Source organism: Leucopleurus acutus (genome assembly GCF_964270905.1).
Source record: "Leucopleurus acutus genome assembly, chromosome: 20".
Classification (NCBI taxonomy): Eukaryota; Metazoa; Chordata; class Mammalia; order Artiodactyla; family Delphinidae; genus Leucopleurus; species Leucopleurus acutus.
The window spans coordinates 57,715,906-57,736,338 of NC_139162.1; the positions used below are offsets into that span (position 1 = coordinate 57,715,906).

The 20,433-nt window shown below is 43.5% G+C and overlaps 1 long non-coding RNA gene across 1 annotated transcript; it reads left to right on the forward strand.

The window, feature by feature from the left end:
- Positions 1–7,966: 7,966 nt before the first annotated feature.
- Positions 7,967–10,823, forward strand: LOC309977492. Its single transcript, XR_014327063.1, has 3 exons — positions 7,967–8,046; positions 10,170–10,443; positions 10,639–10,823. It is a non-coding gene; the product is annotated as an uncharacterized lncRNA (long non-coding RNA).
- The last annotated feature ends 9,610 nt before the right edge of the window (positions 10,824–20,433 follow it).

Genomic DNA, 20,433 nt, shown 5'->3' on the forward strand with positions numbered 1-20,433 from the left:
CCAAGCCCTTCACACAGGAGGGAAGCCACACAACGACATGGAAGGCAGGGCGACATTTGACAGTGGACAAAATGATTACAAGTGCACTGAATGTGGGAAAACCTTTAGCCACAAACACATACTTGTTAAGCACCAGAAAAACCATTGCAGTGAAAGTGGAAAGACCTTCATCAGAAGGTTCCACCTGGTTCAGCACCAAACAATACATACTGAAATGAAGCTATATGAGCACCTTGGATGCGGAAGATTCTTTACACAAAGCTCTGGCCTCATTGAACAGCAGACAGTTCACACTAGGCCAACACCTTATGAGTGCAGCCAGTGTGGGAAGTGCATCAAAGACAACTTCACACTCATTGTTCATCAGAGAGTTCACACAGGATAAAAGCCATATAAATGCAGTGAATGCAGGAAAGTCTTTAGGTGCAGCCTCACACTCAAAAGACATCAGAGAGTTCACATTGGAGAAAGGCCATATGAGTGCAGTGTGTCTGGGAAATTTTTTGTAGACAGCTCCATGCTCATTATTCATCAGAGAGTTCACACTAGGGGAAGGCGTTTTGAATGCACCAAATGTAGAAAATTCTTTAGGTACCACTTCATGCTTGAGAAGCATCAGAAAGCTCACACTGGAGAAAGGCCTTATGAGTGTAGTGTATGTGGGAAACTCTTTAGGCACAACTCAAATCACATTAAGCATTAGAGAAGTCACACAGGAGAAAGGTCTTATGAGTGCAGTGTATGTGGTACACTCTTCAGCCAAAACTCCCACCTCATTCAGCACCAAGAAGTTCACGCTAAAAAGTATTGCAAACAGGGAAAGACTTCAAAGAAAAGTCTGATCTGATTTAGCACTGGGAAGTACTGCTATGCAGGTGTTTAAAATTTTTTTATAGTGTGGTAAAATACATGTAACATAGAATTTACAATCTTAACCATATTTAAGAGTAAGTTCATCAGTAATAATACATTCACCTTTTGTGCAAGCAAATATTCAGAAGTCTTTTCATCTTGTAAAACTGGAACTAAACACATTAGACAGCAACTCCTCATCCTCCCTTTCTTAACCCCTGACAACAATTATTCTAATTTAAGTCTATAAATTTGTCCACTCAGGGGAGCTTATATAACAGTCATAAAGTTTTTCTCCTTTTATGGCTGGCCTACTTCACTGAAGACAATGTCCTCAAGGTTCAACCACTTCCTAGCATGTGTCAGAATTTCCTTCCTTTTTGAGTGAATAATACTCCATTTTATGTATATGTTACTTTTTCTGTATCCCATCATCAGTTGGCTCTTGGATTGCTTTCCCTATTTGCCTATTGCACTAATGCTGTTATAAGCATGATTGCACAAGTATTTCTTTGAGGCCTTGCTTTCAGTCCTTTTTAGGTATATTCCCAGATGAGAATTGTTGCATCATGTGGTAATTCAATATTTAAATTTTTTGAGGAACTGAGGGGCTGTTTTCCATAGTAGCTGTACCATTTTACACCAGTGCAGCTTGAAGGTTCCAATTTCTCTGCGCCCTCAGCAACACTCTTTATTTTCTTCTCGTTGTTTTATTTTTTGTAACACTATCCTAAGGGACACAAGGTGATTATTTCACTGTGGTTTTGATTTACATTTAATGATTTTGAACATTTTTTTCATCTGCTGGTTGGCTGTTTGTATTTGGTCTTTGGGAAAATGTCTCTTCCAATCCTTTCCCCATTTTTTAATGGGGTTATTATTTATTGTTGTTGTTATTTAGATGTTGACGTTCTTTATATATTCTGTGTAGTAACTCCTTAACAGATAAATAGTTTGCAAATATTTTCTTCCACTCTGAGGTTGTCTTTTCACTCTCTCCATTTAGTCCTTTATTGCACAGAAATTTTAAATTTCAGTGTAGTCCAATTTATTTCTGTTATTGTTGCCTGTGTCTTTGGTATCACGTCCAAGAAATTATTGTCAGTGTCGTGAAGATTTTTTCCTGTTTTCTTCTAAGAGTATTACACTTTTAAGTCCTAATATTTGGGTCTTTCATTCATTTTGAGTTCATTTTTATATATCATGTTAGGCAAAGGTGCAACTTAATTCTTTTGCGTGTGGATATCTAGTTTTTTCAACACCATCTGCTGAAAAAACTCATTTCCCTTTGAATGGTCTCTGCACCTTTTTAAAACATCCGAGCATGTGTGTGAAGGTTTGTTTCTGTGCTCTTTATTTTATTCCTTTCTCCTCTATGTGTGTCTATGTCAATACCACAGCATTTTGATATATATGTTTAAAGTTTTTAAATAGTGGTTTGACTCAGTTTTGAAGCTCTATCAAGTGGACTGTCTGTTCCCCTTCTAGAACAGCTGATGAAGCCCACACCCCCAACCACTTTTCTTATCAGGCTCTCATACTCTGGACTACCAGACACCAAGGTGTCAGACAGTGATAGCCCCTATGTTCTGGAACCCTTACAATTATTCAAAATAGCCAGTCCGCAGACAGCTCATGAAATCTAGCTAATCCCATCACTATTGTCACACATAAACTGCCCACCACAGCTCCAGCTTGCTGTCATCCTGCCCCTGGACACAGCCCTCTGTGTTGCCCTAACGTCTTTCTCTCATTCTGAGCTGTAAGTAACAAACAGTTCTGTCTTTCATGTATCCCAGTGTCATTGTTCTGTGTGTTCCACCATCAAGAACCTTTTGATCTTACAGAACAACTCCACACCCAGCAGGGTATTAGGAGTACAGCAGATGTTGGACAGTCTTCAGCCACTAGTCCGTCTCCATTCAGCACCAGGAAGCTCACACTGGAGAAAGACGTTACACGTGCAGCCACTGTGCTCTTGGCTTTTTAACATAATAACAGATGTAAGCTCTGGAGATTAACCCCTGTGAGGGAGATATCCCCCAGAAACTGCATCTCGTACATCCAGACGTCTTCACTAGGGAGATTCACAGTAAGGGCCAAGTTTGCGGGAAACTTTGGTGAACCTGTTGCACTTTCAGACCTGCCTGGGGCCGTCAATGGAGTTCTGTCACTGCCCATGTGTATTACAGAAGCTACCCTCCCGCTATTAGCTGGAAGGGAGTATGGTCACTGTAGTTAATAATACTCTATTGCCAGTTTGAAACTTGCTAAGAGAGTAAATCATAAAAGTTCTCAACATAAAAAACTTTTGTAACTATGAGGACAATATGAAGTAGACATTGTGGTGATCATTTTGCAATATAAACAAATACCGAATCATTATGTTGTACAGCTGAAACTAATAAATATTGTATGTTAATTATATCTATTTTGGGAATTCCCTGGCTGTCCAATGGTTAGGGCTCCCCACTTCCACTGCAGGGGCCATGGGTTCGAGGTGGTAAAAAAAAAATCTCAATTTTGTTAAAAAGCAGGGAGAACAGATTGCTGTGCTCTCTTGCTTTATCTAGAGTATTTGCCAGCCATTTGAGCACTTTGGTGAGAACTCATACCCCACTTGATTTGTTTGGGTGTGGACATCACCCAGCTTGGACAGAGGACTGGATCTGGCTTCAGTTGGCAGTTTTCAGAGGTTTCCCATGTTCAGGGTCGTTATTGATTGTCTCCTGATATTCTTGACAGATTTTTTCCAGCCTCCATCTTACTTACCCTAGGAACTCCGGGCTCACCTTGCTGGGTTTTTGTTTTGTTTGAATTTTGTTTTATTTTTTTATACAGCATGTTCTTATTAGTTATCCATTTTATACCTTGCTGGTTTTTGCAGCAAAGGTCTTATTGAGTTTTTTTTTAAATTGAAGTATAGTTGATTTACAATGTTGCGTTAATTACTGCTGTACAGCAAAGTGATTCAGTTATACGTATATATACATTTTTTTAAATATTCTTTTCCATTATGGTTTATCATAGGATATATATATATATATATATATATTTTTTTTTTTTTTTTTTTTTTTTTTTTTTGCGGTATGCAGGCCTCTCACTGTTGTGGCCTCTCCGGTTGCGGAGCACAGACCCCAGACGCACAGGCTCAGCAGCCATGGATCACGGGCCTGGCTGCTCTGCAGCATGTGGGATTTCCCCGCACCAGGGCACGAACTTGTGTCCCCTGAATCGACAGGCGGACTCTCAACCACTGCGCCACCAGGGAAGCTCTATCATAAGATATTGAATATAGTTCTCTGTGCTATACAGAGGGTCTTGTTGTTTATCCATTCTGTATATAAAAGCTTTTACATCTGCTAATCCCAACCTCCTACTCCATCCCTCCCCTAAGGCTTATTGTTTAAGCTACTTTTATTCTTGGGATTCTATTTACTGTATGTTGTAAGGGAGAATAGAATTGGGTTCTACCAGAATAATAAGTACAGAGTTCTGGGGCTCTCAACTTTGTGTGCTCCAAAGGAAATAGAAGGAGGACAAACAACAGCTCTCAGGGTAGATTTTGCTTAATTGCATTGTTGCCTGAGGCCTCCTAGGAAAGTCTGAAGGACCCCTGCACCAGGATCTCATGCCCAGGATGTGAGGATTATTTGTAGTTCCACAGTCACTTGGGGCAGCTGGTTTGGAAACAACTGTAAGGCCAACTGGCCCGAGGCAGGGGAACACAATCAGATTCACAGGTTGAAACTGACCTGGAGACTTTCCGGACCATCCAGTTCCAGGAACTGACCTGGGGACTTCCCACCCTGCCCAGCGTTCCCGCCTTTCGAGGGGCGGAACTAACGGTCCCCCACGATACCCGAAAAGACCACCAAATAAGGAATACCCTGCGCCCTCCCGGATTCACCACATCCCTTTCCCTTCTTCCCCTATAAATTCTGCCCAAACCCTCGCCCAGGCGCCACTTCTCTGGCCCCTTTCTCTCCGACCAGTGAACCTCGCCCGAGAGCGTACCCAAATAAAGCTTGTTTAAGCTGTCCTCCGTTTTTGGTGCCGTTCCTTACAACAACAGTATTTGGCAGTACCATGAAATGAGGCCCTTGAATTTAGTGGATGTCCCATGGTATAATTGACAGATATTTGTCTCCTGAGACCCACCTAGGAGCTGTGTGTCCTGAGGAGAAAAATCATGCAGGTATATGCATGTAAGACTTAACAAGGCCCAGGGTGGGTAACATATTCTGTACAAAAACAGTGATTGGATTAACTGGAACCGGGGGGAGACTTCAGCAAAGTAGAGTGGATAAGCCCCTTTCAAAGGGGTATCTGTAAATGTTCCAGAAACTGGCTAAGTGGTAAGAAAGTGTACATAACTTGGGACCTACAGTACAGTCCACCGAAATCTGGGTATATCCCCTTTAAGAACCTGAAAACCTGCCCCGCCTCAGAGCCTCAGGTTACTCCGCAACTCTCGCGTTGGGGCGGGACCTTTCCAGGAAGTGGGGAGCACCGCCCCTTGCCTGGGCCTGGGGTGCTATGAACTACGTTACCCGGAAGGCACTGAGCCGCAGGAGAGAAGCACTTCCGTTCTAGAAGACGGCGTCTGGGCGGGCCTTCCGGCGTGGACCGCGGGCGACGTTTTGTTAACTCGGGGAGCTAACTTGTTAACTTGTGGGGAGCTTCGGAACCGTGGGCCGGCCTGAGGTTAGGGATCCGGGAAGCTGCTGTGTCCGCTGATCTGAGGAGGGTCTAAGGCTCGGCGTGGGCGCCATCTAGCCTGACTCTGTCTCGGGGCCGGGACAGGGGCCACCGTGCTCGGGACCCTCATTCACCCATACACTCCGCTGTTGGCGGCGGAGCTGATAGGTCCAATCCAGGTAAATCCTGCGCCCTCCGAGCCCTCGCCCAACTCTTCTTTTTTTTTTCCAACTCTTCTTATTCTGCAGTATTTTGGTTCTAAATCGAGGTTCTCTAACGAGTGTCCTATATTTATTTGTCCCCCCAAACCTTGGTTTTCCCAATTCTGAAATATGAACTGCGTGGGGAAAAAAAATTGCAGAGAACTTACACGTGCAGATGAATAAGCCGCTTTAAAATTAATATGTGTTCTCCGCTCAGGTCAAAAAATGCGATATCAATAGGACCCCATAAGGCTCCTGTGTGGTCCTTCCAAAACAATTATCTCCATTTCTCCAAGATTAAGGTGTTATCTGATGTTTCAAGTAAGCATCTTTCTTGATAGTTTTGCCAAATATGTGGAAAATATTCGACGACTGTAGTTTAATTTCTCTCGCCTGTTTTAAGACTTTTTATGAATGGAATCATATAAATATTATGTGTTTTCCTTCATGTGCACAGTATGGTGTGACTATCCATGTTTTTAATGACCATTCATTTTCCTTTTTGTGCAGTATTGAGTATATAGTACTCAAGATATGAGTATGAGTAAAGTGGTGTATTTACAAATTCTCTATGCGTTCTGGGGTATATAAAACATGTATTTGTCTAGCGTGTATGTTAAAATTATTGTATTTAATTGAACATTTCCACTTTTTTTTCTTAATGATTGCTTTTATTATTTATTTTTGGCTGCATTGGGTCTTCATTAATGCGCGTGGCCTTTCTCTATTTGCGGCGTGCAGGGGCTACTCTTAGTTGTGGCGTGCGGGCTTCTCATTGCGGTGGCTTCTCTTGTTACGGAGCATGGGCTCTAGGCTCAGGCTCAGTAGTTGTGGCGCACGGGCTTAGTTGCTCTGCGGCATATGGGATCATCCTGGACCAGGGTTCGAACCTGTGTCCTCTGCATTGGCAGGCAGATTCTTAACCACTGCGTTGCCAGGGAAGTCCCGAACATTTCCACTTTTTGGTCTTGTTTTACGCCATCTTACTAATTTTAACGTAGTTCTTTGAGTGAAATTGTTATACTTATTCTTCATCTATACCATCTTTATATTTTGATACACACTTATGCGTTACATAAATGTACAGTTTTACAGTATTCACACACTTAGATGGTTTTTCTAAGTGATTTTACTCTTCGAGTAATATTTATTTTACCAGAAAATCATCTTTCTCTGGTGGTGTTGCAAGAGAAAATGATTAAGATAGCTTGTTAAAATTTTTGTTTTAAGGGGGACGAAATGAAAATCATTGTAAGGATAAAAAGTTACAATGCTTCGAATCCCTAGCAAGATGTTAAGAACTCAAGAAGATATTTCTATCTTTCTATAATGAGGATGGAACAGAGGTCAGGTCCTAGCTTATCTCCTTTTCCTAAGTTTGAAGAGTCGGAAGTGAGGTCCAGTTATCCTGAACTGCTGGAGGCCAAGCACTATTACTCCAACACCCGTTTTATCACAGATTCATTTTCAGTGTGAAGTAAGTAAATGGTAGTTCTGTCCTCTATCACAGGATGAAAAAAAACTAGTAGGAAATTACAGAAATCTCTCTGACCGTTTATGGAATAAAGCATGGATATATCAAAGAATATGGATAAATATAAAAAGTACATATCCTGGAATTCTATTGTATAATGTTATGATAATTTCAAATCAGAATTTAATCTATGGATTATGTAAGCTGGAATTTTGTATAAAACAATAATCTTTAATATAACCAAATTAAAATTTGTAAAGGAAGTATAAGAACTCCTGTTGGCCACTTGTTAGGGCCACCTACAAGCTATGGGAAGAGAAGAATCTATTATTGCCAGGGGAGAAACAGAAGAAGGGAATCAAATGGAAGTGTCAGAAACAGACCTGTACATAAAATGAGACTTAATTTTTGATATTTGTGACTTAGGACTATAATAGTGCATTATGACCTGCCACAACCATTTCCTCGCCAACACAATCCCTTATTCTTCTGGCTCACTAGGCTCCAGTCACACTAACCTCGTGGATGCTGCTCAAACACACCAGACATGACTCTCTTAGAGAGTCTTTGTACTCATTTTTCCCATTTCAGGAAAGCTTAAGATGTCCACATGATTTTATGGCACAACTCTATAACACTTTCTGCCCTGTTTTACATGCTTTACTTTTTCTTGAGCATTTGTCTTGCCTGAAATAGTAAATGGTTCACTCATTAATATTCTTTTTTATCTGTATCACAGATGGGAATTAACGTTACATGGCCCTGCTCATCCCACAGACTCCACATTCAGCAGAACCACTTATGGACCCTGCACTGGTGAGTGTCACGTGTCCTGCAACTCTTTTGCTGCCATTCTTCCTGGCCTTGGTGTCTCAAGACCCTCGAGAGCACTACGCTCAGGTTTCTAAGTCCAGGCCAGAGCTTATATGGAGAGATTCCCATTTTTGGCAGCCAGTAGACTGAGATGTGAAAGGTTGTCTTAGGTACAGGGATTAGTATGTACAAAAGCTTGGAGATGAGATAGAGTTGGGAATGCTCTATGACTTGTATGTGTTAGTTAATGTCTGGTGGGAACAGAGAGCAAGGGGGCAAGAGTCAGGCCTAGAATGGTACTCTGAGAAGGTAGGTTTCTGTTCTGAGAGTGATGGCAGACATGGAATTTTTGGAACAGGAGGGGAAGTGATCTTAGGTCTTAAGAGGCTATCCTGGGCTGCAGTGTGCAGAAGTTTCTAAAGTAGGGTCTGACCAGATTTTCTAATGTGGAGCAGTCACAGATGCCTCCAAAGATTTTTCCCGGTGCATCTGGAAGTGTGGAAGTGCCATCAACTGAGATGGGGAAGTCAGTGGTAGGAGTCCGTTTCAGTGAGACTATTAGGAATTGGATTGCAGCCAAGTTGAGTTCCAGATGTTCCAGAGGCTCCCAAGTATAGGAGACAAGTGGACAGCTGAACATGCAGATCTAGAGTGCTGGGGGAGGCTTCAGGATGCATTAGGTGACAAGGGAGGAGAGGGGGGCTCTCACAAAGACAGACAAGAAAAAGTAGTGGTCATCAGCAGGAAGGTAGGGGGAAGGGAAAGTCCAGCAGGTGGCCAAGGTTTTCATGGGAGAGTGGCCGTGAAATTGATGCAGAGGGAAAGCAGAAATGGAGGTAAAGTGATACCAAAGTCAGGCTGGTGCTTATTTCTCTTCCTACGCACTCACCAGGCTTTTCGGTGGAACTTAGGGTTTTTCTTTCAACGGCTGGGGAGCTGCCAGTGGAGAGTTGGGGTATGCTGGGATCCTGTTGCATTGGCAAGCACTTTCTGAGTGCCATGTGAAGAAGGGTATATGAGGAGACAGGAGACATACCAATTTTATGGACCAGATTCTGGTGATGGGGATCTGATGTATGAGGAGTTATCCAGTGAGTTATATGCATGTGGGGAAGGTGTGTGAAGTAATTGCCCGAGGTACTAGGAGCTTAAGAGAGAAGGATAGGCCTAAGTGTGTTTGTGTCTGGGAGGCATTATCCTGGGGACTCTCAGGCTGTTATCTTGCAGGAGAGGGAGGAGGCCCTACATACCAGGAGCACAGACTTAGATGGCATCTATCTGTCCACCTGCCTCTTGTTGCTGAGGCTGGATCTAGTGATCAAGGAAGCATGAAGAATTATTAGGTACCACTGCCCTCTAAGTCAGGGAACTGGGGAGGAAGATGAGCCTAGAGTGAATATGAGCTGGGATTAGGTGTCCTTATGGGGTCCTGGAGAAAGAGGCTGCTTATGGACACATCTGTCCCCATCATCACAGGGCCCTGTGACCTTTGAGGACATGGCTGTGTACTTTTCCCAGGAGGAATGGAGGCTTCTTGGTGAGGCCCAGAGACTCCTGTACCATGGCGTGACGCTGGAGACTTTTGCACTTGTTGCATCATTGGGTAAGGCCCTCCCACCTATCCCAGCATCCTGGGCAGGTCTCTGCCTTTCCCATTTTTCCCAAAGGCAAGTCTATTTTTTCACAGATAGGTAGTGAGCACATCTCTATTACTGCTTCCCTGTCATACATTCTGTAGGTGCCAAGGCTGGGTGAGTGTATACTACCTCCTTTCAGAAGTATCCCCAGTACCAGAGGCTCTGAAGTTTTCTGGGTCATAAGATTTGGAAATAGTTCGGTGGGTTCCATTAGCCTCAGCCACTCCCTGCTAAGTTGACTCTGTAGACGCATGCACCTCTGTGCTCCAGGTTCTGCCCCCTTCCAGCTGACATTTCCTGGGCCCTGACTGTACCAGGAATTGTTGGGACTCAACGTGGTCACTATTTGTGGGATCCACTTGGCTGTTGCTGTGAGACCCTCCTCAAAGATTCTTTTTGTGATATTATTTTTCTTTCCTGAGGTTGTTTTGGGATTGGTTGTACCCCTGGGCCAGTACTGACCACTCACCTGTCGTGTCTTTCCCTTAGGACTTGCATTTTCTAGGTCCCATGTTATGTCCAGCTGGAGCTGGGAGGTGAACCCTGGGTACATGACAGAGTGGACATGACTCCAGCCACAGCATGAAGGGCTCAAAGTGGGCTTGGCTTCAGTGATTGGCATCAGGGAGAGGAAGTGATGATATGGCTGTGTTCAAATTACATCAGGAACATGTCTGGTGCCCCACAATGTTTTGGAGCCAAAGCCATTGACTGTGTACCTCATTTCTGTGTGCACTGCCACCATCATTGGATCTTTTGCTTGGTGAGTCTTCCCTGTTCTGTGATGTGGAGAGGCCCAGTCCTGCACAGAGGCCCTTTCCTAATCAGACCCCAGCTCCCTTGTCCTGAAAACTGTCCCAAGGATTTTTTCCTTGGCATGTCAGACACATATTTGTGATAGGGCTGCCCCCTTCTACCAAAATCTGTATGAAGTTCATCCGTATTTCTCTGCTTTCAGGTTGATATGGAGTAAAGGTCAAGGAGACATGTTCTGAGCAAAATGATTCGTAGAAGTGCCACAAATAAATACTTCAAAGACAAACCTGTCCACCCAGAAGGGCTGTCCCTGGGAGATAGGTAGTCTGGAATTAGAAGGTGGTGTGCATTTAGCTGAAGAGCTGGGAACAAACCCTAGCCAGAACTTTTGTGGGGCAAGTGTAAAATTTCACCAACACAGTAGAGAGAAACTCTTTAGAAGAGACATGGATAAGGAGTTTATGAAGAGCTGCACAGTCCATGCAACCAAGAAGCCTTTCTCATTCCAGGATCCTGGGAAGGATTTCCCTGGTAGCTCGGGCCTTCTCCAGCACCAGGTCACTGCACAAAAGGACACCAAGTGTGTGGAGGCCTTTAACAATGGACAAAGGCACTATAAGTTCAGTGAATGTGGGAAAACCTTCAGCCACAAACACTCAATTGCTCAGCATTAGAGTTTCCACACTGGAAAGAGGCCTTATGAGTGCAGGGAATGTGAGAAAACCTTCAGCCTCAAAAACTCACTTGTTCAGCACCAGCGAGTCCACACTGGAGAATGGCCTTATGAATGCAGTGAATGTGGGAAAATCTTCAGTTATAAACACAAACTTGTTCAGCACCTGAGACTCCACACTGGAGAAAGGCCATGAGTGCAATGAATGTGGGAAAGCTTTTAGCTACAAACTCACAGCTGTTCAGCACCAGCGAATTCACACTGGAGAAAGGCCTTATGAGTGCAGTGTATGTGGGAAATTCTTTACTCAAAACTCCAGCCTTATTGTGCACCAAAGAATTCACACTGCCTCACAGCCTTATAAATGCAGTATATGTGGAAAATTCTTTACCTCCAACTACAACCTTATTGCACACCGGTGAGTTCACAGGGGCACAAGGCCTTATGAGTGCAGTGAATGTGGGAAACCTTTCAGCAACAAACCCACACTTGTTCAGCATCAGCGAATTCACAGTGGAGAAAGGCCTTATGAGTGCAGTGAATGTGGGAAATTCTTCTGCCACAGCTACAAACTTGCTCAGCACCAGAGAGTCTGCACTGGAGAGAGGACTTACGAATGCAATGAATGTGGGAAAGCTTTTAGCAACCAATTGACACTTGTTCTGCACCAGCGAATTCACACTGGAGAAAGGCCTTATAAGTGCAGTGAATGTGGCAAGTTGTTTAGCCAGAGCTCCAACCTTATTGTGCACCAGCGAATTCATACTGTAGTGAAGCCTTTTGAGTGCAGTGAATGTGGGAAACGTTTTAGCCAAAGCTCTACTCTCATTAAGCACCAGAGTTCACACTAGAGAAAAACCACATGAGTGCACTAAATGTGGAGAATTCTTTAGCCAAAGCACCCAGCTTACTCAACACCAAAATGTTCACACCACAGAAAGGCCTCACAAGTGCAGCAAATGTGGAAAAGTTTTCTGTCAAAGGTCTGTTCTGAGAACGAGAAACTTCATAGTCAAGATAGGCCCTATGAGTACAGCAAATGTAGGAAAATTTTCAGTCAACAGTCTAACCTCATCTGTCACCAGAAAGTTCATGCTGGAGAAAAGACCTTCAAATGAGGAGAGCAGCGAATGAGCTGTCTCCTTATTTATACATCATACTGAATAGGCTCTGTGAGGGAGTCATCAACTGGAAGTTGAATGCCATACATCTGAACAGCCCTTGCGTGCAGATTGCCTATGAATACCAGGTTCATAGGAAGCTTTTCAGTAACCATGCTGTACTTCCTAACCTGCCCACAGCCCTTTCCAGACTTAATGTCACTGTGAGTTTCTTACCTCTTCCAAGTGGCAGATCCCCATCCTGGGCATCAGTCACCTTACTGTGGTCAGGGTAGGTAGACTTGTGCTGTCCTGTCCCCTGGAGCAAAGCATGAATAGCCTGAGCACTTGGGTTTTGTTATTCTCTTCCATCAACTGGCTAAGACAGGACCTAACCAGCTTTGACCATGGGGATCCAGGTTGGATTCTGCTGGTGGCTCACAGAGGTTTACCTTCTTTGGTGGTATTGTCTCATGTCATGCTCACAATGGATTTTTCTAGCTCCAGGTCACCCTTTTTGGAAAATGTTTGCTCTGCTCTGTGCCATAATAAAGACTATTATTTAAGCCCCCTTTCATCTTGGGGTTTGTTCACTGTTAGACTGATGTTGAGAACCATATTGGACTATCAGGATGAAAAGGAACAGGTTTTGTGAGTGTTGCAAACTTTGTATACCTCAGTGGGGATAGAATCATGGCAGAGAATAGTGTTCACTCCAGTTGTGGTCTAATTTGCATTGTTTTCCAAGGCCTCCTAGGGTAGACTGCAGGGCTCTGTGGGACTAATGTTGAGTCCTGGATGTCATAATTTTTGGTGGGTTCAGAGGTCATGCTGAGATGAGGATAGTCACGAGAACAACCAGTGATTAGGGAGCTACATGAGAGTGGAAGTCGTGTAGTCCAGGCATGTGATTTTTAGGACCCAGGCAGAGGCCCTGGTTAACTCAAGTGGAAACACCTTTCATTGCTCACCAGTCTTCATTGCTACTGCAATAGAATCCCTCCCAAGGACAAGGAGAGGGGGTGGGGTTAACGTGTGGTTGGCAGAGTTCCACAGAAAAGATTCAGATTTTTATGTGAAGCCAATTTCTATTAAAACTTAATTGGGCTTCCCTGGTGATGCGGTGGTTGAGAGTCCGCCTGCCGATGCGGGGGATACAGGTTTGTGCCCTGGTCCGGGAAGATCCCACATGCTGCAGAGCGGCTGGGCCCGTGAGCCATGGCCGCTGAGCCTGTGCATCCGGAGCCTGTTGCTCCGCAACCGGAGAGGCCACGGCAGTGAGAGGCCCACGTACGGCAAAAAAACAAAAACAAAAACAAAACTTAATTGAGCTATATAGTTGGTATGCATTAAAATGAACATACCTAAAATGTACAGTTTGGTAAGTTTTCATACTTGTAAAGCCATGGATCCATCATCATAATAACAAACATCCAACACCAATATCTACCTTCTGACATGTCTCCCAGGACTCCCTGGCAACTACAATTGATTTACTTTTCCCCCCACTCAATTAGTGTTTTCTAGACTGTTAATATCATTGCCATCTTAATGTTCACTTTAGTATTTGTTTTTTTCTTTCATGATGCATAATTATTTTGAGAATCATCTAAGTTGCAGGTGTGAATAGTTCATTTTCTTCAAAAGGGGTCTTGTGGTTTGTTTCCAGTTTTGGCCACCACAAATAAGCTTACTATCAACATGTGCATAAAATTCTTCATATGAATGTATGGTTTCATATTCTAAAATGAATGACTGTACCCTTAATGCATTCCCATCAACAGTATGGAACCATTCCAGTTCCCCTATAGTCCTCACCAGTACTTGATTTGTATGGTCAGTAGCTAAAATATTGCCTGTTTTAAAGTGTGTAGTATAGTCTGATTGCATTTCCCTAATTCATAATGTTGAACAATTTTATTGTGTTTGTTTGCCAGGTGTATGTCTTCTTTGATAAATGCCTGCCTGTTCTTTTATTTATTAACTGAGAAGACAAATGTGTTGTAACTTCACTTTTCTTCAGTGACTTTGCTGGGTGGAATAAGTGTTTCTGCTATTCACAACATTTAGTCCTCATTATTAACTTTCTCAATTACTTTTAAGTTCTAGACAGTTAATAAAACAACCAATTGAGCCTTATTATGTTTGCCAATTTCATGGTATAAATACTCCAATTTTGAGCAGAGGCAAGGTGCTTCAGATATTTAGGGAATAAAAAGGCATGGTGGTCTTAGGCGTGGGGACAGGCAATCAGAGGAAGAGAAATGGTGAGGTAGTCAATGTGTGCAGGTGTATCTGCATCATAGGCTTCATCATGGGATGCATTTTCAGAAATGGAGGCACTTTGCATGATCTGAGGGTGGAGTTTTTGGCCATCTGATGTCAAAAGGTCATTCACTGGACACCTGTGCAGGCCAAGTATTAGGTGTTGGTGGTTCCAATCAGTCTCAACCAGCTCAAACTGGACAAGAGCTGACTCCAAGTTTCCTAAGAAACAACTTGTGCCCCCTTTACTACAGTGACCACTAGGTCAGAGGTGTTACCTACACGGGTGATTAAGGAGTCTTGTGATTATTACATGGGCCATGTGAAGCTTGGAGCGTATGCAGCTAAAGGGTGTGGGGGGAACCACCAAAGAGCTTAATCACTGAAGGTAGTTTACAAGCAGAGGAGTTTTAATAATGCTGTTCCCTTATATATGGTTCTGTATGCCGAGCTCAAGAATTTTAGTTATTGGCTTCTGTTAACCCTGTGGGGCACATTTCCAGGTCATCCAACGTGGACCTGGGAAGACGTGCAGTAAGCACACCTTTCTACTCTATTTCCATTATACAGATGCCCATAAATAACCTTAAGAACACAGAAAAGAGTAAAATGCAATAAAACAGGAAGAATGTAAGTTTTGACTATTCTCACTTGACCAGTATAAACAACTACATCACAGGCCTGAGTTGTCCAATCTCTACTCAATCCAATGAAATGTTTGGCACTTACTCGCCTAACTCCTCGGTGATAACCTCTAAACCCTTGAAACATTTGGCCTAATAGGAGTGTCTATTTACTTGGGGTTTTGGGCCATGTCAGGCAGTTTATGCTAATACTGTAATTTATGGCTGGGGGGGCAGGGGGTACTTAGGTCTCTCTGTATCAGTTTGACATATGGAGAAGCTAGACAGTAACTAAGGTCAGCCAAACAGGTGCCCCTTGGTCTATTATATATACTCAAAAAACTGGACAATATCAAGGCTTATATGGGTTTCCTGTTTAACGTGTTGTCACATATGGATGCTGTGAGACTTTTAAGCGAGGGGGCAACTAACTGGAAATGGCAATGTGGTCTCTCCTGGACAGTCCTATTGCACCATCTTCCTTTGCTGATTTTCACCTGTATCCTTTCACTGTAATCATCCGTAGCCCTTAAATTTAACAGCTTCTGTGAGTTCTTCTATAGAATCTGAGGGTGGTCTTGGGCATGCCAGAACGTAATTGTGTTTTTAAAAGGCTTTGTTAAGTAAAATTGGCTTGGGCTTCCCTGGTGGCACAGTGGTTAAGAATCTGCCTGCCAATGCAGGGGACACGGGTTCGACCCCTGGCCTGGGAAGATCCCACATGCTGCAGAGCAACTAAGCCCATGTGTCACAACTACTGAGCCTGTGTGCCACAACTACTGAATCACGTGCGCCTAGAGCCTGTGCTCTGCAACAAGCCACGACAATAAGTAGCCCACGCATAGCAACGAAGAGTAGCCCCCGCTTGCCGCAACTAGAGAACGTCCACACACAGCAACGAAAACCCAGCACAGCCAAAATAAATTTATTTTTTTAAAAAAAAGTATAATTGGCTTAAAGCATTTTAAAAGCACATGGTTTGATAAAGTTTTTGCACATACTTACACTTCTGAAGCCAAAAATTTTCTCCTGCCATTTATAACTCATCCCCCCTTTAACCTATAGAACTGATGCTAGAAAACACTCTTCCTTCTTGCAATAGGTGTTTTAGGATTTGCCCTGTTTCTCAATTTCACCTATACTGGATCTCGTACTATTTGACATGGTGACCAATGTTGGAGAGATAATAAAACAAAATCTGCCCAGCCAGAAAATCTCCATAAAGTAGAGAAAGAACATACTTTTACTGTTCCACGAGCACGAAACTAAACTGTGATGCATGTCACACACAACCCACTAAAGAGATTGTAAAGACAGAAACCACACCCCTTTTTGATACACCAAGCAGACAGAGCCCATTCCATGCAAGCGCTCAAGATGAATGCTCACTTGCCTTCAAGTAAGAGGACTTGACAGCCCCATTTGTTACTGTTTATCTCAATGTGCCTGGGAATTCGGGTGATGCTCTGCAGGAGCTATTCGTCTTTATCCAAAGAAAGCCTAGAGCTTCTCATCTATGTCTGTATGACTGGAAAGGTGGGAAGCCCGACGCCTCTGTTGCACGCGCGGAGACCGAGAGACGGAGGCACCATATTCCATGATGTTTTCTTTCCAAAGAGGTGGCGCCAGACATTAAAAGAAACACTCCTTGGTTGTGGTGGGAAAAATGTCCACCTATTGAGAAGTGGGAAGCCCTAAAGGGCTGGAGGCGGGGGCTGAACCAATAAAACGACGGCGCCTGCTTTGGGGCCGACCCGTGGCTGACGGGGTCCTCCTGTCCCCGCAGCCCCGACCTCCCCAGCCGTCCTTCTCCCCGACCCCGGGGCCGTGGGGGAAGAGGCGGCCGGACTCTCCCTCCTGGTTCGCTCGCGGGCAAAGCCGGTCCGTCTGGCCTCCGAATCGGAACCCCGCAAAATCCCACGGAGACTCCTCCGCAGACCCGGCCCCGGGGGAGCCCACGGCTGAACCTCTCGCGCCCTCCTCGGGCCTTCCCACCCAACCCGGTTCCCACCTCCGGACGCGAAGACCCCCTCCAGCTGCCCTCGGCGGCCGGAGGGGCCCCGGCGGAGGCTGATCCAACTAACCGAGCGGCCCCACACCTGGGCCATGAGCGCGGCTCCAGCCTCTTCCCCATGGATCTGCAGCTACAACCTCCAGAGAAAGCACGAGGCGCGCCCGCCCGGCACGACCGGGACGATCCCGCCAGTCCCGCGGGCCCCGCGGACCTCTGCCTTGGGCACCGCGGCCGAATCCCTTCCCCCGCAGAGGTCTCCCGAGCTCGGCAAGGAAGGAACCATACAAGAGGGCGGCCATCTGCAAACCAAGGCCTCCGAGGAACCAGACCTGACAGCATCTTGATCTTGGACTTCTGGTCTCCAGAACTGTGAGAGGATATGTTATCTGCTGCTCAGGCCACCAAGTCTGTGGCATTTTATGATGACAATCCTAGCAAACTAATACAATTACCAATTCACTTATGCATGAACATTTGCAGAATTATTTTTTTCCCTAGCTATTGCCTTTTATCAGTAAAGCTGGTGTTGCTGTGAACATTAGAGTACAAGCATTTCTGTGGACACAATTTTATTCCTCTTGGAGATAAACCTACAAGTTAGATGGCTGTGTCACATGATAAGTTCATCTGTAGTTTTACAGATGTCAACAGTTTTCTAAAGTGGGTTTTAACATTTTGCATTCCAACAGTAATGTATGAGAGTTCTGTTTCACAACTTCACTGACTTGGCATTGTTGGTTTGACCATTCAAGTGAGTATGTACTTGTGTCTCATTGTGGTCTTGATTTGTACTTCCCTAGTGATTAATTATGTTGACCATATTTTCACATGCTTATTATTCAAGTGTCTTCTCTGGTGAAATAGGTATTCAAAACTTTTACTTTTTAAAAAATGTTTTCTTATTGTTGTAAATGTTATTTAAAAATTCTGGACACCAGTTATTAATCAGATGTACTTTGGCTTGTACTTTTTTTTTAAATTAATTTATCTATTTTTGGCTGCGTTGGGTCTTTGCTGCGGCAAGCGGGGGCTACTCTTCTTTGAGGTGTGCGGGCTCCGCATTGCGGCTGCTTCTCTTGTTGCAGAGCATGGGCTCTCGGCACACGGGGTTCAGTAGTTGTGGCTCACGGGCTCTAGAGCGCAGGCTCAGTAGTTTTGGTGCATGGGCTTAGTTGTTCCGCGGCATGTGGGATCTTCCCGGACCAGGGTTCGAACCTGTGTCCCCTGCATTGGCAGACAGATTCTTAACCACTGCATCACCAGGGAAGTCCCCTATAGTAATTCTTAAAATTACATTAAAACCTTTCAAATGTGTTGTCCTTTCCAAAATTTGTTTTGGGTATTTTAGGTCTTTTGAATTTCCATATGAATTTTAGAATCATTTTGTCAATTTCTACCAAAATCACTGGGAATTTGATAATTGTGTGAACCTACAGAACAATTATGGGAGAATAAATTAAAATATTAAGTCCTTAGATCCAGAAATGTGGTGTGTCTCAGTAATGTTTTGTAAATTTGTTTAATAGTTTTTGAATATATTTTGTTAAATATATTCCTAAATATTTCATATTTTGATGCTAGAGTAAGGGGTATAGTTTTCCAATTTCCAAACATTTATTGTATACTGACCTTGTATGCTGGCACCTTGACTGATCTATTAGATCTCTTAACTTTTTAAATATATAATTAAGGATGTTCTAAATAGATAAGCATGTCATCTGTGAATATTGACCATTTTGGTTCTTCCTTTACAATTTGTACATTGCTTATTTCCTTTAATTTTCTTATGTCACTGGCACAGATTTCAGTGCAACATTACATAGAAGTTGTCAGAGTGGACATTCCTGCTTATTCCTAATATTAGGGGGAAAGCATTCAGTCTTTCCCCATTAAGCGTAATGTTAGCTTTATGTTTCTAATGCTGCCGTATATCAGTTTAAAGAAATTGATTCTGACGCCAGTTCTCTAACACCAACTACCCAGAGTTTGTGTCATTCTAGACATCTGTAAGGGTTCAGTCCTCCACCAGAAAGCCCTCACTTCAGACATGCGCTTCAAGTCATTGGGTCCAACTGCACTTCTGAACAGCTGGCTATAATTTCAGGGGTTCCCATGATCCCCTCAAGTTCGGTAATTTGCTAGAATGACTCACAGAACTCACTAAAAGTGCTATACCTACGATTCCAGTTTTGTTATAAAGAATACAGCTCAGGAATAGCCCATGGAAAGAATGCAGAGAGCAAGGTATGGGAGGGTCCCAGGTGTGAAGCTTCCATAATCTCTCTCTCTGGGGAGTCAAGGCATATCACTCTCCTGCACATCAATGTGTTCACCAACCAGGAAACCCCACCAAGCCTTGGTGTCCAGTGTTTCGATTGGAATCTCATTACATAGACACAACTGGTTAGATCATGGCCACATGCCTGAACATCTAGCCCCTCTTCTCTCCCCACAGGTCTTTCTGGCTCAGTTTCAAACGTCTAATCATATGATTGGTTTTTCTGGTAACCAGTCCCCATCCGGAAACGTTCGAGGGGCTTACCAAGAATCACTTCATTAGAACAAGAAAGACTCCTATCACTCCAGGAATTTCAAGATATTTCAAGCTCTGTGCCAGGAACCTGGGACACCTTCTAGTTAATATAGATTAAATTAATGTATTTTCAATTGTTAAACCAACCTTATATACATGATGTCTCACTAGATTATAATTATTATCAGGAATGTAAAGTTGGCTTTAACAATTGAAAATATACTACACACAGACACACACACACTTAATTCTCTAAAATTTTGTGAAAGATTTTTTGCATCTATGCTCACACATTGGTCTATAATTTTAATTTCATTACCTAGTTTTGCTCTTAGGGTTAATATTGGCTTCTAAAAATTAGTTGGGAAGTGCCCCATATGTTACTACTTATTTTTTGGAAGAGTCTGATGGAATCTTAATTATTCATTAAATATTTGGTAGGATTTGTTAGTGAAACCACCTTGGCTTTAAATTTTAAGTGAGAGGGCTTCTTACATTTAAACGTAGATTACCATTACTAGTAATTTGGAAATACTAATTAAATGTCTTTAATGAACAAAGGATTTTTAAGATTATCTATTTCTTCTTGAGGGAACGTGGTCAGTTGGTATCTTTCAATGAATTTTTGTCCCCCACATTTCCATTTATTGGGAAAGAGTCATTTAAAATAGTTACACAGGGGGCTTCCCTGGTGGCGCAGTGGTTGGGAGTCCGCCTGCCGATGCAGGGGACGTGGGTTCGTGCCCCGGTCCAGGAGGATCCCACATGCCACAGAGCGGCTGGGTCTGT